The sequence below is a fragment of the Glycine soja genome, chromosome 1, assembly GCF_004193775.1.
Source record: "Glycine soja cultivar W05 chromosome 1, ASM419377v2, whole genome shotgun sequence".
Classification (NCBI taxonomy): Eukaryota; Viridiplantae; Streptophyta; class Magnoliopsida; order Fabales; family Fabaceae; genus Glycine; species Glycine soja.
In genome coordinates, this window is record NC_041002.1 from 38,516,452 (window position 1) to 38,526,987 (window position 10,536).

The window sequence follows — 10,536 nt, forward strand, 5'->3', positions numbered from 1 at the left end:
AGGTTTGATAAAAATTTACATATGTAAAAAAAGTACCAAATTTATTTAATGATCAATTGTTGTAATAAACATCCAAATACATCATTCAATTAAATATCAAATTTGTTTAACTATTAACTCCTGTAATAAACATCTAAATACAATGTTCAGTTAAATATCAATTTTCATAGTATATCTGTAAACAACGCACATAGTATATCTGTAAACAACGCACTTACACCATTGGAGACAACAAACACTCACAAAAGGATGCTAATGGAAGTAGGTTACACTAAGAGAGTATGGTTTTATAGAAAAAAAAGGCACTGCAAAAATGAAAAATTTAATCAGCTATTTATAACTAAAAATACCCATAAGGACATTTTCAGTATTTTGGAAAACTATTGGACAACAGGTGCCCCAAGCAGTTCCCAAAGATAAAGAGACCGGTGCAGTTTTTTAATGGACTTTGCTATTCCCTACAGGTTTACTCTCTTCCCATCCCATACTTAGTTTGGTTTTTACTTTTTCAAAAATACTCCTGACCATAAATTGATAGAAATACTCGAAATAAACACGTTTTTGTCGTGTAAGAGAGATCCAAACATAATATATAAGTTATCTAATATTCTCTTAAAAAGTATACATTTTTTAATAATTGTGTATTCATAGTCAACATTTTATTTAATAGTATGTATTTTTATTTGTAGATTATTATTTAGTTTTAAAATGTTTTATTAAATACTAAATACATAAATTTAAAAAATAATTTATGAAAAATTTTCACAAATTAAAAATAATTAAGTTATAAATGAGCTAGACAAGTCAAACTCTTATTTTTTTTTTAAACAAGCCAAACCCAAACTTTTAATTAGATTCATTTATTTAAATGAGTTAAGTTTGAACTATCCATTTTTTTCCCATGTCAAACCTAAGTTTCTAGTGCTCAGGTCCACTCATTTATACTCCTGATTTTGTATAACATGATATTATATTTATAATGAAATTGTTTATTTTAAAATATATATTATAAAATGTACCTTAATTTAACTTGTGTATTTCTTTTATTCTAAAATTTAACTATACATAATGTTAAAGTTAGTATATTGTATTAAAAAATGGAGTTGACCCGTCTTGTTACATATATTTTGGGCCTCAATCAGATTGGGCTCAGGTTAAAGAACATGGTCTAGTTAAAGTTTAGGGATATGCTAGGTGCACCAGCAAAGCACCCAGCAATTCATTGAAAGGTCAATTTTGCCTTTCATTTAAAAAAATAAAAAGCATTTTTTTCCCTCGGAAGCATTCTCTCTTTTCACTGAGTCTCTTCCGCAAAAGCTTCTTCTCTTCTCTCTTCCCCGACGAGCTTCTTCTCCGCGAGCTTCTCCGGCAGCCCTTGGACCCATTTGCATTCGAGATAGGTGGCCTTCTTCTTAGCTTTGGTTTTGTTATGCACTACATTAGGGTAGGTTAGTGTAACGTTAGGTTAGTGGAACCTTAGGGTAGAAGACGCCGGAAAAAATGACAGCTTGGTGACGGTGGCGGCTTCCGGAAGACCCGTTAGGGGTTCTTCCGGAACTTCCGGAAGAAGGTCTTCCGAAATATTTCCGGAAGACTAGTTGTTCCGGAACCACTGAAACGTCTTCCGGAAGTACTGGTCTTTCGGAAAGTTCCCGGAACACCTATTCCGGAAAGTTTCCGGAAGAAGTGGTTGTTCCGGAAACATTTCGGAAGAAGGGTTCTTCCGGATGACCTTTCAGTGGTTCCGGAAGCACTTTTCGGAAGAGCCCTTCTTCCAAAAGTTTTTTTTTTTTTAAATATTGTTTTTGTTAATTAAGTTTGTTATTTTTGTTAATTGTTTCAGTTTATTTTTTATATCATTTTAGTTTAGTATTTTACTAATTATTTAATTTTAAATTACTTATGTATTTTTTATAAATGAAGTAGTTAATTTTTATAAATAAAGTTGTGTATGTTTGGAATTTTTTTTCCCATTTTTGTTTTATTGTTATATATAATTTAAGTTGTGTATGTTTACTAATTATATATTTTGAAATTAGTTGTATTTTTTTTGTATATAAATAAAATTTTTTATTTTATTATAAATAAAGTTGTTTATTTTATTATAAATGAAGTATTTTTTTTATAAATGAAGTTGTTTAATTTTTTTAAAATTAAGTTGTGTATGTTTAATAATTAATTATTTGTATATTAGTTGTGGTTTTTTAGAAATGAAGTTTTTTTTTTAAATTAAGTTGTGGATGTTTAGTAATTAATTTTTTTATATCAGTTGTGTTTTTTTTATAAATGAAGTTGTTTATTTTTTTTAAATTAAGTTGGGGATGTTTAGTAATTAATTATTTTTATATTAGTTATGTTTTTTTTTTTATAATTGAAGTTGTTTATTTTTTTAAAACATTAAGTTGTAGATGTTTACTAAATAATTGAGTTGTATTTTTTTTATAAATGAATTTTTTTAAATTGTTTTTTAAATTAAGTTGTGGATGTTTACTAATTAATTTTTTTTACATTAGTTGTGGTTTTTTATAAATGAAGTTTTTTTTAAAAAAAATTAAGTTGTGGATGTTTAGTAATGAATTATTTTTATAGTAGTTGTTTTTTTTATAAATGAAGTTGTTTATTTTTTTTAAAAATTAAGTTGTGGATGTTTACTAAATAATTTAGTTGTGTTTTTTTTAGAAATGAAGTTTCTTTTTTTTTTTTTTTAAATTAAGTTGTGGATGTTTACTAATTAATTTTTTTTTACATTAGTTGTGTTTTTTTTTTAAATGAAGTTGTTTAATTTTTTTTTAAATTATGTTGTGTATGTTTTAAAATAATTTGATTTAAGTTAGTTTTATTTGTTTATAAATAAAGTTATTTTTTATAAAGAAAATTGTGTATATTTTGACCGAAAAAAATACGTGTTCGACATGATTTGCAGATCATGGCCAGAACATGAGGTTAGGTCGTGCGATAGGTAGAGTGGTAGGCAGAGATAGACTTGCTGACGAGGATGCTGCTGATGTTCCTGAGAGGCGAAGGCCTACTGCCTCAGCCCGTAGGCAACGCGTTCATCAGATGACTACGGAGGGACGTGATATGGCTGAGGATGTCGTTGACATGATTGACGATGTCCCTGAGCAAGCTGCAGAGGCACCTAAGATGCGTGCGGACGCAGAGGGTGCTGATAGTGGTGAGGGGTCAGATGGTGATGATGCTGCTGAGGGATTCCCTGGTGGTCCACGTGACCCGTCAGTGCTCACATCATTTGCCGAGCATGTTGCATATGCCGTTTGGAGTGGACAGGTATTTTAATTTGTTAATTATTTATCATTGTTGATTTATTTGTTTGTGATTAATTTTTTTTAATAATTGTATAATTTGTACTTCAAATCAGGAACGTCCTGATTTGAAGTTAGTGTCACATGGGAGGAAGGTGACACTGATTGGGAGGCCAGTGCCTGAGATTAAAGGCCTGGTGGCTGCCACAGGATTAAGTCCACTGATAGATTGTTCAGTTATTACTAGCGATCCTGGACTTATATCCGCATTTGCGGAGAGGTGGCACAGTGAGACTAGCACCTTCCACCTTCCTGTAGGAGAGCTGACGATCACATTGGATGATGTGTCGTCAATCCTACATTTGCCCATCAATGGCGCCTTGCACAGTTTCCACGCTCTTTCTACGGAGGAGGCCAGATTTTTGCTTATGGAGTTGCTGGAAGTGTCTGCCGAGGAGGCCAGAGCCGAGACAACACTCACATGTGGAGCATATGTACGATTATGATGGGTTCGAGACATTTATGAGACGAGATGTCAGGCCCAGCGGTGGATTGTCGCAGCTCGCGCTTATCTGTTGCACCTTGTCGGTTGCACTCTTTTTGCTAATAAGAGTGCAACATTCGTGCATGTGGTCCACCTTGACGCTTTCCGGGACCTCGCTCATAGTGGTGGTTACGCTTGGGGAGTTGTCGCGCTGGTTCATATCTATGACCAGTTAGATGAGGCTTGTAGGACCACCACCCGACAGCTTGCGGGGTACTTGACGCTACTTCAGATAAATTTTGTGTTTATTAATATGTTACGTTCGATTATGATTTAAACATGTTTTTATGTTATGTTAACCTCAATTATTGTGTAGTGTTGGATCTATGAGCACTTCCCTAGTGTGCACCAGTGCGTGACTGACGATACATACCAGGAGACGTCCCCACGTGCTTCCCGGTGGTTGACGTCGAAGGCGCACATGAAGGGAATCACAGGAGCACCCTACAGGGCACGTTGTGATGGTTTGACCGTCACAGATGTGTCCTGGTTGCCGTTTTCGGAGCATCGGGGGGTTAGGGCATTTCAGGAGATTTCATCTTTCCAGGGTCAGCTGAGATGGGGTCCTATGGTCGTCTCAGCTCGACCGAAGAGGGTGGTACGCCAGTTCGGTTACATCTAGAGCATCCCTCCGCCGCCTGTTAGTGCACAATTGTCACACGATCAGATAGATGACAGGTGGATGCAGTTTGCGGATCACTTACTACCTGCAGGTCAGGTTTGTCTAGTGCCGGGCAGGTATCTGCGGATTACATGGAGTGGTTTTTCCGCATATCTCACCCATTCATGATACCGACCCAGGCAGGTGACCAGGGGAGGGATGCACCAGCCGCAGACCCTGAGGACTACATACAGCCGCCCAGCCCCCAAGTTCCAGTAGCATTTGACCCCCCTCTACATGTGGTAAGATTATTTGTGCGTTTAATGTTTTATGAGTTATTATTTATTTTAAATTTCATAATAAATGTTTTTAATGACTTTGACAGGATGATTATGAGGGATATGAGGCGATTGCACAAAGGTTTGAGCGTGTGCTCAACCTTAGGATAGTCACTGCAGGCACAGAGTTATATGACATTATGCAGGACTGCCTGACGATCGCGAGAGGGGGACCCAATGCTGATGGGACTGTCAGGGCTCGTCAGAGACGCCGCACGGACCATTGATCATTGTATTTATTTTTTGTGTTGTAGTTAACATGAATATTTGTAATTATTACAGTTTTTTGTTTAATAGTTGACGTGTTTTGCACGGTTTATTATTTTATAATATAGTTTATTATTCCGATTATTTGTGGTCGTTAAGCGAAGTTTACGAGTGTTTTAAATTTATTTTTTAAAAAAGTGAACCTAGAATCAAGAGTTTTGTTTGTAAGAATTACACTCAAAACAAATGTTTTTAAAATCATTCATAATTCATAATTCATAATTATGTGTTAGTAAGATTTTTAAAGTAATTATGATATATAATAAATTATGATTTGATCATAAAAAAAAATTGACATGACAATGAAATCGCTATATAAGATACTACAATGATGACTTTAAAAAAAATCCATGTTCAAGTATCCATGTTTGGGATTTTTTTGCGTGGGTGTGCTAGTGGCGTGAGACAATAGAGGGTTTTAGTTTCTCATGTTTGGACGTCAAAGAACCCAAAAAAAATAGTCCCGTTCCCCGGTTCCGTCAACTAACACGTCAAAACGAAGCCTAAAAATCCAAAAAAATAGGAAATCGACCCTTTTTCCATATTCAAGTACCCATGTTTGGGATTTTTTGCGTGGGTGTGCCAGTGGCGTGAGACAATGGAGGGCGGCCATTTCTCATGTTTGGACATCAAAGAACCTAAAAAAAATAGTCCCGTTCCCCGGTTCCGTCAACTAACACGTCAAAACAAAGCTTGAAAATCCAAAAAAAAAATGGAAAATCGACCCTTTTAACAATTAATTTTTTGGACCACTGAAACAACACATTCAACTTTATTATGGGAATTAAACACGCCGTAAACAGATAAAGGTTACATCAACAAAAATGAAAAAAATTAAACATCACATTCAGTTGTTTAGCGACGTCCCAGTGACCTCGTCTTCGATTTTCACAACATATTTAGTAAAGACAGCTAAAATTTCTACTGGTCCATATTTTTTCCAGTAGTTAGATTGTACTAACACCTTCAGCAGTTCTTCGTTGGTCATCAGCTCATTTATTTCATATTTTATAACCATATCTGAATACTCAAAGCGAGCTGGTTGGCGGAAAAACAATCGTCTTACCGTTTGTGATTCGTGAATTCCAAGAGGGGGAATCCCTTTAGGTGCAACTTGCTTGATTAAATTCTTCAGTTCATCGATGGTACATGTTGAAGGAATTTGAAATTTCTTAGGATTTTTTCCTGTGAACGTGCATCCAACAAATTTGTTCTGCGGTGGCATGTTCCATTTCCCGTTGTAATACAGGATCGCGTCATGAGTACGAGGCATAGTGCGTTCAAGTAGGTTTATTATTTCATCTGGTGTTCTTCCAACGGTGCATAATAACTCAATCGGACCAACACAAGAAAATTGATCATTACACATTAACATTGTGTTGACATCGTCATCATTTATCAATTGCATACACTTAAAGTGAATTTGGTTACCTCTATCGGTGAATGGGTTCCAGTAGTGAATTTCATCCAAAAATTGTTTGTCGGATAGCTGAAGGGTATTGTGTATTCTGGTTTTTAGGCTTGCAAAATCACAGCTATTTGGTACTCGAATGGGCACCGGAGTTGAACTTTGGAAGTAAACCCCAGTATCATTGTGAATAATCGATCCATTTGGAAAAATGAAAGCCAACCTTGAGTTGACAATCGTCTGACTGCTAGTTTCTCCTAAAAATGCCATAGTTTGTGTATCAGTTGGGAGACTATTTGAAAGCAAGATAATGTGTGATTTAGTAGCCTAGTCTGCCATATATATAGATGGTTGTGACCGAGCCATTGTTTAACTTTGTTTACAAAAAAATAGACACGCGTAAATGTGTAGTCAAGTCAGCCAATGTGTTGTCGCCAATGTGTAGTCAAGTCAGCCAATGTGTTGTCGAGCGACTGCTAGTTTCAGAATGTGTAGTCAAGTCAGCCAATGTGTTGTCGCGCTCAAACTGTAATACGCATGCATGTCATTATGTGTTGTCAATTATGACAATGATGTATGATGCACGCGTAAATGATTTTTGTTGGACCAACAATTTCCTTGCTTAACCAAACGAGTACTTGATAATATTAATTGGTTAGTAACGGGTTGCAACAAATTATATCGCATAATGAATACAGTTACGTAAACAATGCATGTTTAGTATTCATTTAGGTCTACATAGTGTGTTTTGAATGACATCAAGCTTGTGTATTGCTACATTCTACTAATATATGGAATTGCCCACTGCTTTGCCTGAGAATAACAATTGCTTGACCACAACAGCGCTGGAGGCGACAAGGGACAATGGTCTTTCAAATAAACCTGTTGTACATGAACAAACATTATATCATGCGCTGACCGTGCCAAACGAACCAGCGAAGTCATTGCATAATTGTTATACTAACTATATTCAATGTACCTGAACAAAATGATTTCCAAACACATGACCGACACATATGATGCGGTGGCCAGAAGAATCAGGTGGTGGTTGACTTCTAAGAGGGAAAAATGTCATGCTTTGTTGTCGGGACAACGATACAAGGATTACGTTATACCGTGAAGCAATCACATATCCCATGTCCGTTATATCCATCCACTTGTCCACATTAACCTGAATGAACCAAACATACACATGTAAGTAATTTAAACATTGTTATTAAAAATAAATTAACCTAAAAACATACCTTTGAAAAGCCATCAACAAGTAGGGACAACTTTAATTGTTCAAATATCTCTGTACCATCGAAGAGGTTCATGTACTTATGCGACCACCTGCCAAGTTCTTTAATCAATTCATTACGCACTAACGGCCACGAATCTTCCCCCATACCTAATAAAGCGGCAATTGACCGATATCCACAATTACCGTCCGCTTTCACATCCACAACGTCACGAATGAAACCTTGAAAGAATGACGCAAATTGATCCAACATCGGGATGATCCTTGTTGGCTGAGGCGGTTGAGAACATGATACACTTTGTTTCACTGGAGAGTTGCTGCTTTGAACAGAATGAAAAACATCAACATACTCCCAGTAAGACGGATCACGCTTTGTGGATCTTTGACTTCTTTTCATCGTTTCTTCGGTGCACCTTTAGTGTTGACCTTTGACGGAGGAGGGCACATAGATTTATGATCAGGGTATGCAATTTCTCGAAGTTTACTCTTCAGAGTTACTTTGCCAGCCACATCAAGTTCATCAAACCTTTTAGATATGATCTTTATCTCTTCTTTGATGGTGACTTTCGTCTCACATAACCCTTGGTCTGAAAAGCAAAGTCTCCTCCAGAAAAGATGGACTGACTCCAATGGGATGCTACCAGCAGTATACCTAGAAAGCTCACATGCACAAGGAAGACCGTACGTGCTTCTCATCACACAACCACAAGAAGAGAGATTGTTGCCGAGATAACGTAGACGATCAACCTCAGAAGCAATCTGATTTAAAGCATCCCTTGAAACCATCCCAAGAAGCCTCTTGTATAAGGTTTTTTTATATACATGGCCAACCACATGCATACTGGTTTCAAAGGATGCTTTAATTTTGACGTGTTGCAGCGTGATCATGTTGTTCATGGCATCCCAAACACTACATAGGTCTCCAATGCTATTTTGTAGTACTCTTTTGAGAGCCCAATGAGCTGATTCAACCCTACATTTAAAATACACAACAAACATGAAAATATACAACAATTAAATACCATTTAATACTAATCCTTACTAACAAATAAAATCAGTTCTTAATACCTGTTTGTTGTTGTGTTGCCTAGGTGCATGACCTTATTTGTCCATGCTGTAATAAAATTTTCCTTGTGGGGGATAATCCATGTGTCGTTAACATAGTCAATGAACATCGGCCAAGGCGAACAAGCAACTTGAAACTTCTGATGTGACTCATGGAACTCGTGTTCGGACGGACAATCAACCAAAGTACCCCAGTTATCCATTACATAGTCCCACGCATTTTTTTCCCCGATTAAAGATTTGCACTTCGCCTTCACATTCTTATCGATATGAAACCTGCACAACAAATTAGTAGACTCGGGAAACACAGTTTTCACTACATTCATCAGTGCTAGGTCTCTGTCAGTGACAATAACAAGAGGGAGGCGATCGTTTCTTAAAAATAGGCCTCGAAATCGTTCCAAAGCCCATACAATATTATTAACACGCTCAGCCTCCAGATATGCAAACCCAACAGAGAATGTCATCGCCGTTGGTGTCACTCCAACAAAGTCAAGTAGTGGGAGTCTGTACCTGTTTGTTTTGTAGGTACTGTCTATAAAAAAACACCAGATGACATGCATTGCATAACTTTACTGCATCTGGGTGACACCAAAACAGATCACGCACCACAACTTCATCCTTCAATCTATGCCAATGAATGTATTGATCACGTTGGAGAAGCTTCATCAGATGCTGCATTTCGGTATCAGCTCCTCTTATTGAAGAACGATAAGCACTTCTTGCATTGTAAATTTGCTTTATCGTGGTGCAACTGTCGGCATTGTGTTCCTTCAACGTTAGTAAGATGTTTTTCGGTTTCACCATCGACTTCGTCATATCAGCAATAATTTTCTTTTCTTCCTTAGTCAATCGCCCGGCGTATGGATGTCCAACTAAGGACTTCGCCAATTCATGATTGTGAATCCCACAGATCAACTTCACCATCCAACCTTTCCCTCCATGCACTGGTTTCCCACGAAGCCTGAAGGGACAATCACATTTCCTACTCCCGGTGTCTTTTCTAACGAATTCTTTATTTCTACACTTGTACGTACCACTCCTTTCACACCCAATTAAGACAAATGAACTTCTTCCTCTGCTACCGGTCTTTGTGTCAGACCTCATAATCACTGCAACAAATTCATTTTCATGGGCAATTGTTCGAGCCCATTGCAAAACATCATCTCGAGTAGCGAATACCTACAATGCAACCCTAACATATTAATTTTCATACAAAACATCAATTGAACAATCCACATGTGGTTCATTCACCCCACATTCTTCTTGATTATCATAATCATAATCCATATGAACTTCTTGTGACATCGCAAAGTCATACCTCCATTGATCTTCGTCCATCTTAAGGACATATGCATCATACACAAGTACATTCAAATTATCATATAACCACATCCAAAAATTTACTACACCTTAAATAACAAACATATTAACAGCACATATGCATCATACACAAGTATATTCAAATTATCATATAACCACATCCATAAATTGACTACTTATTAACTAACAAACATACTAACAACTAATACAAATATATTCTAAATTTATAACTACATTATTTACTTAAACTAAACTTATCACTATAATAAACAACTAATAAAACATTTTTCTACCATTATACAATTAAGTTACCTAAATCATTTAATATTATACCATTATACCTAATTAAACCAATAATCCACAACATATATATATATATATATATATATATATATATATATATATATATATATATATATATATATATATATATATATATATATATATATAAATTATAAAACAAAAATAAAAAAATTTGCTAATAATT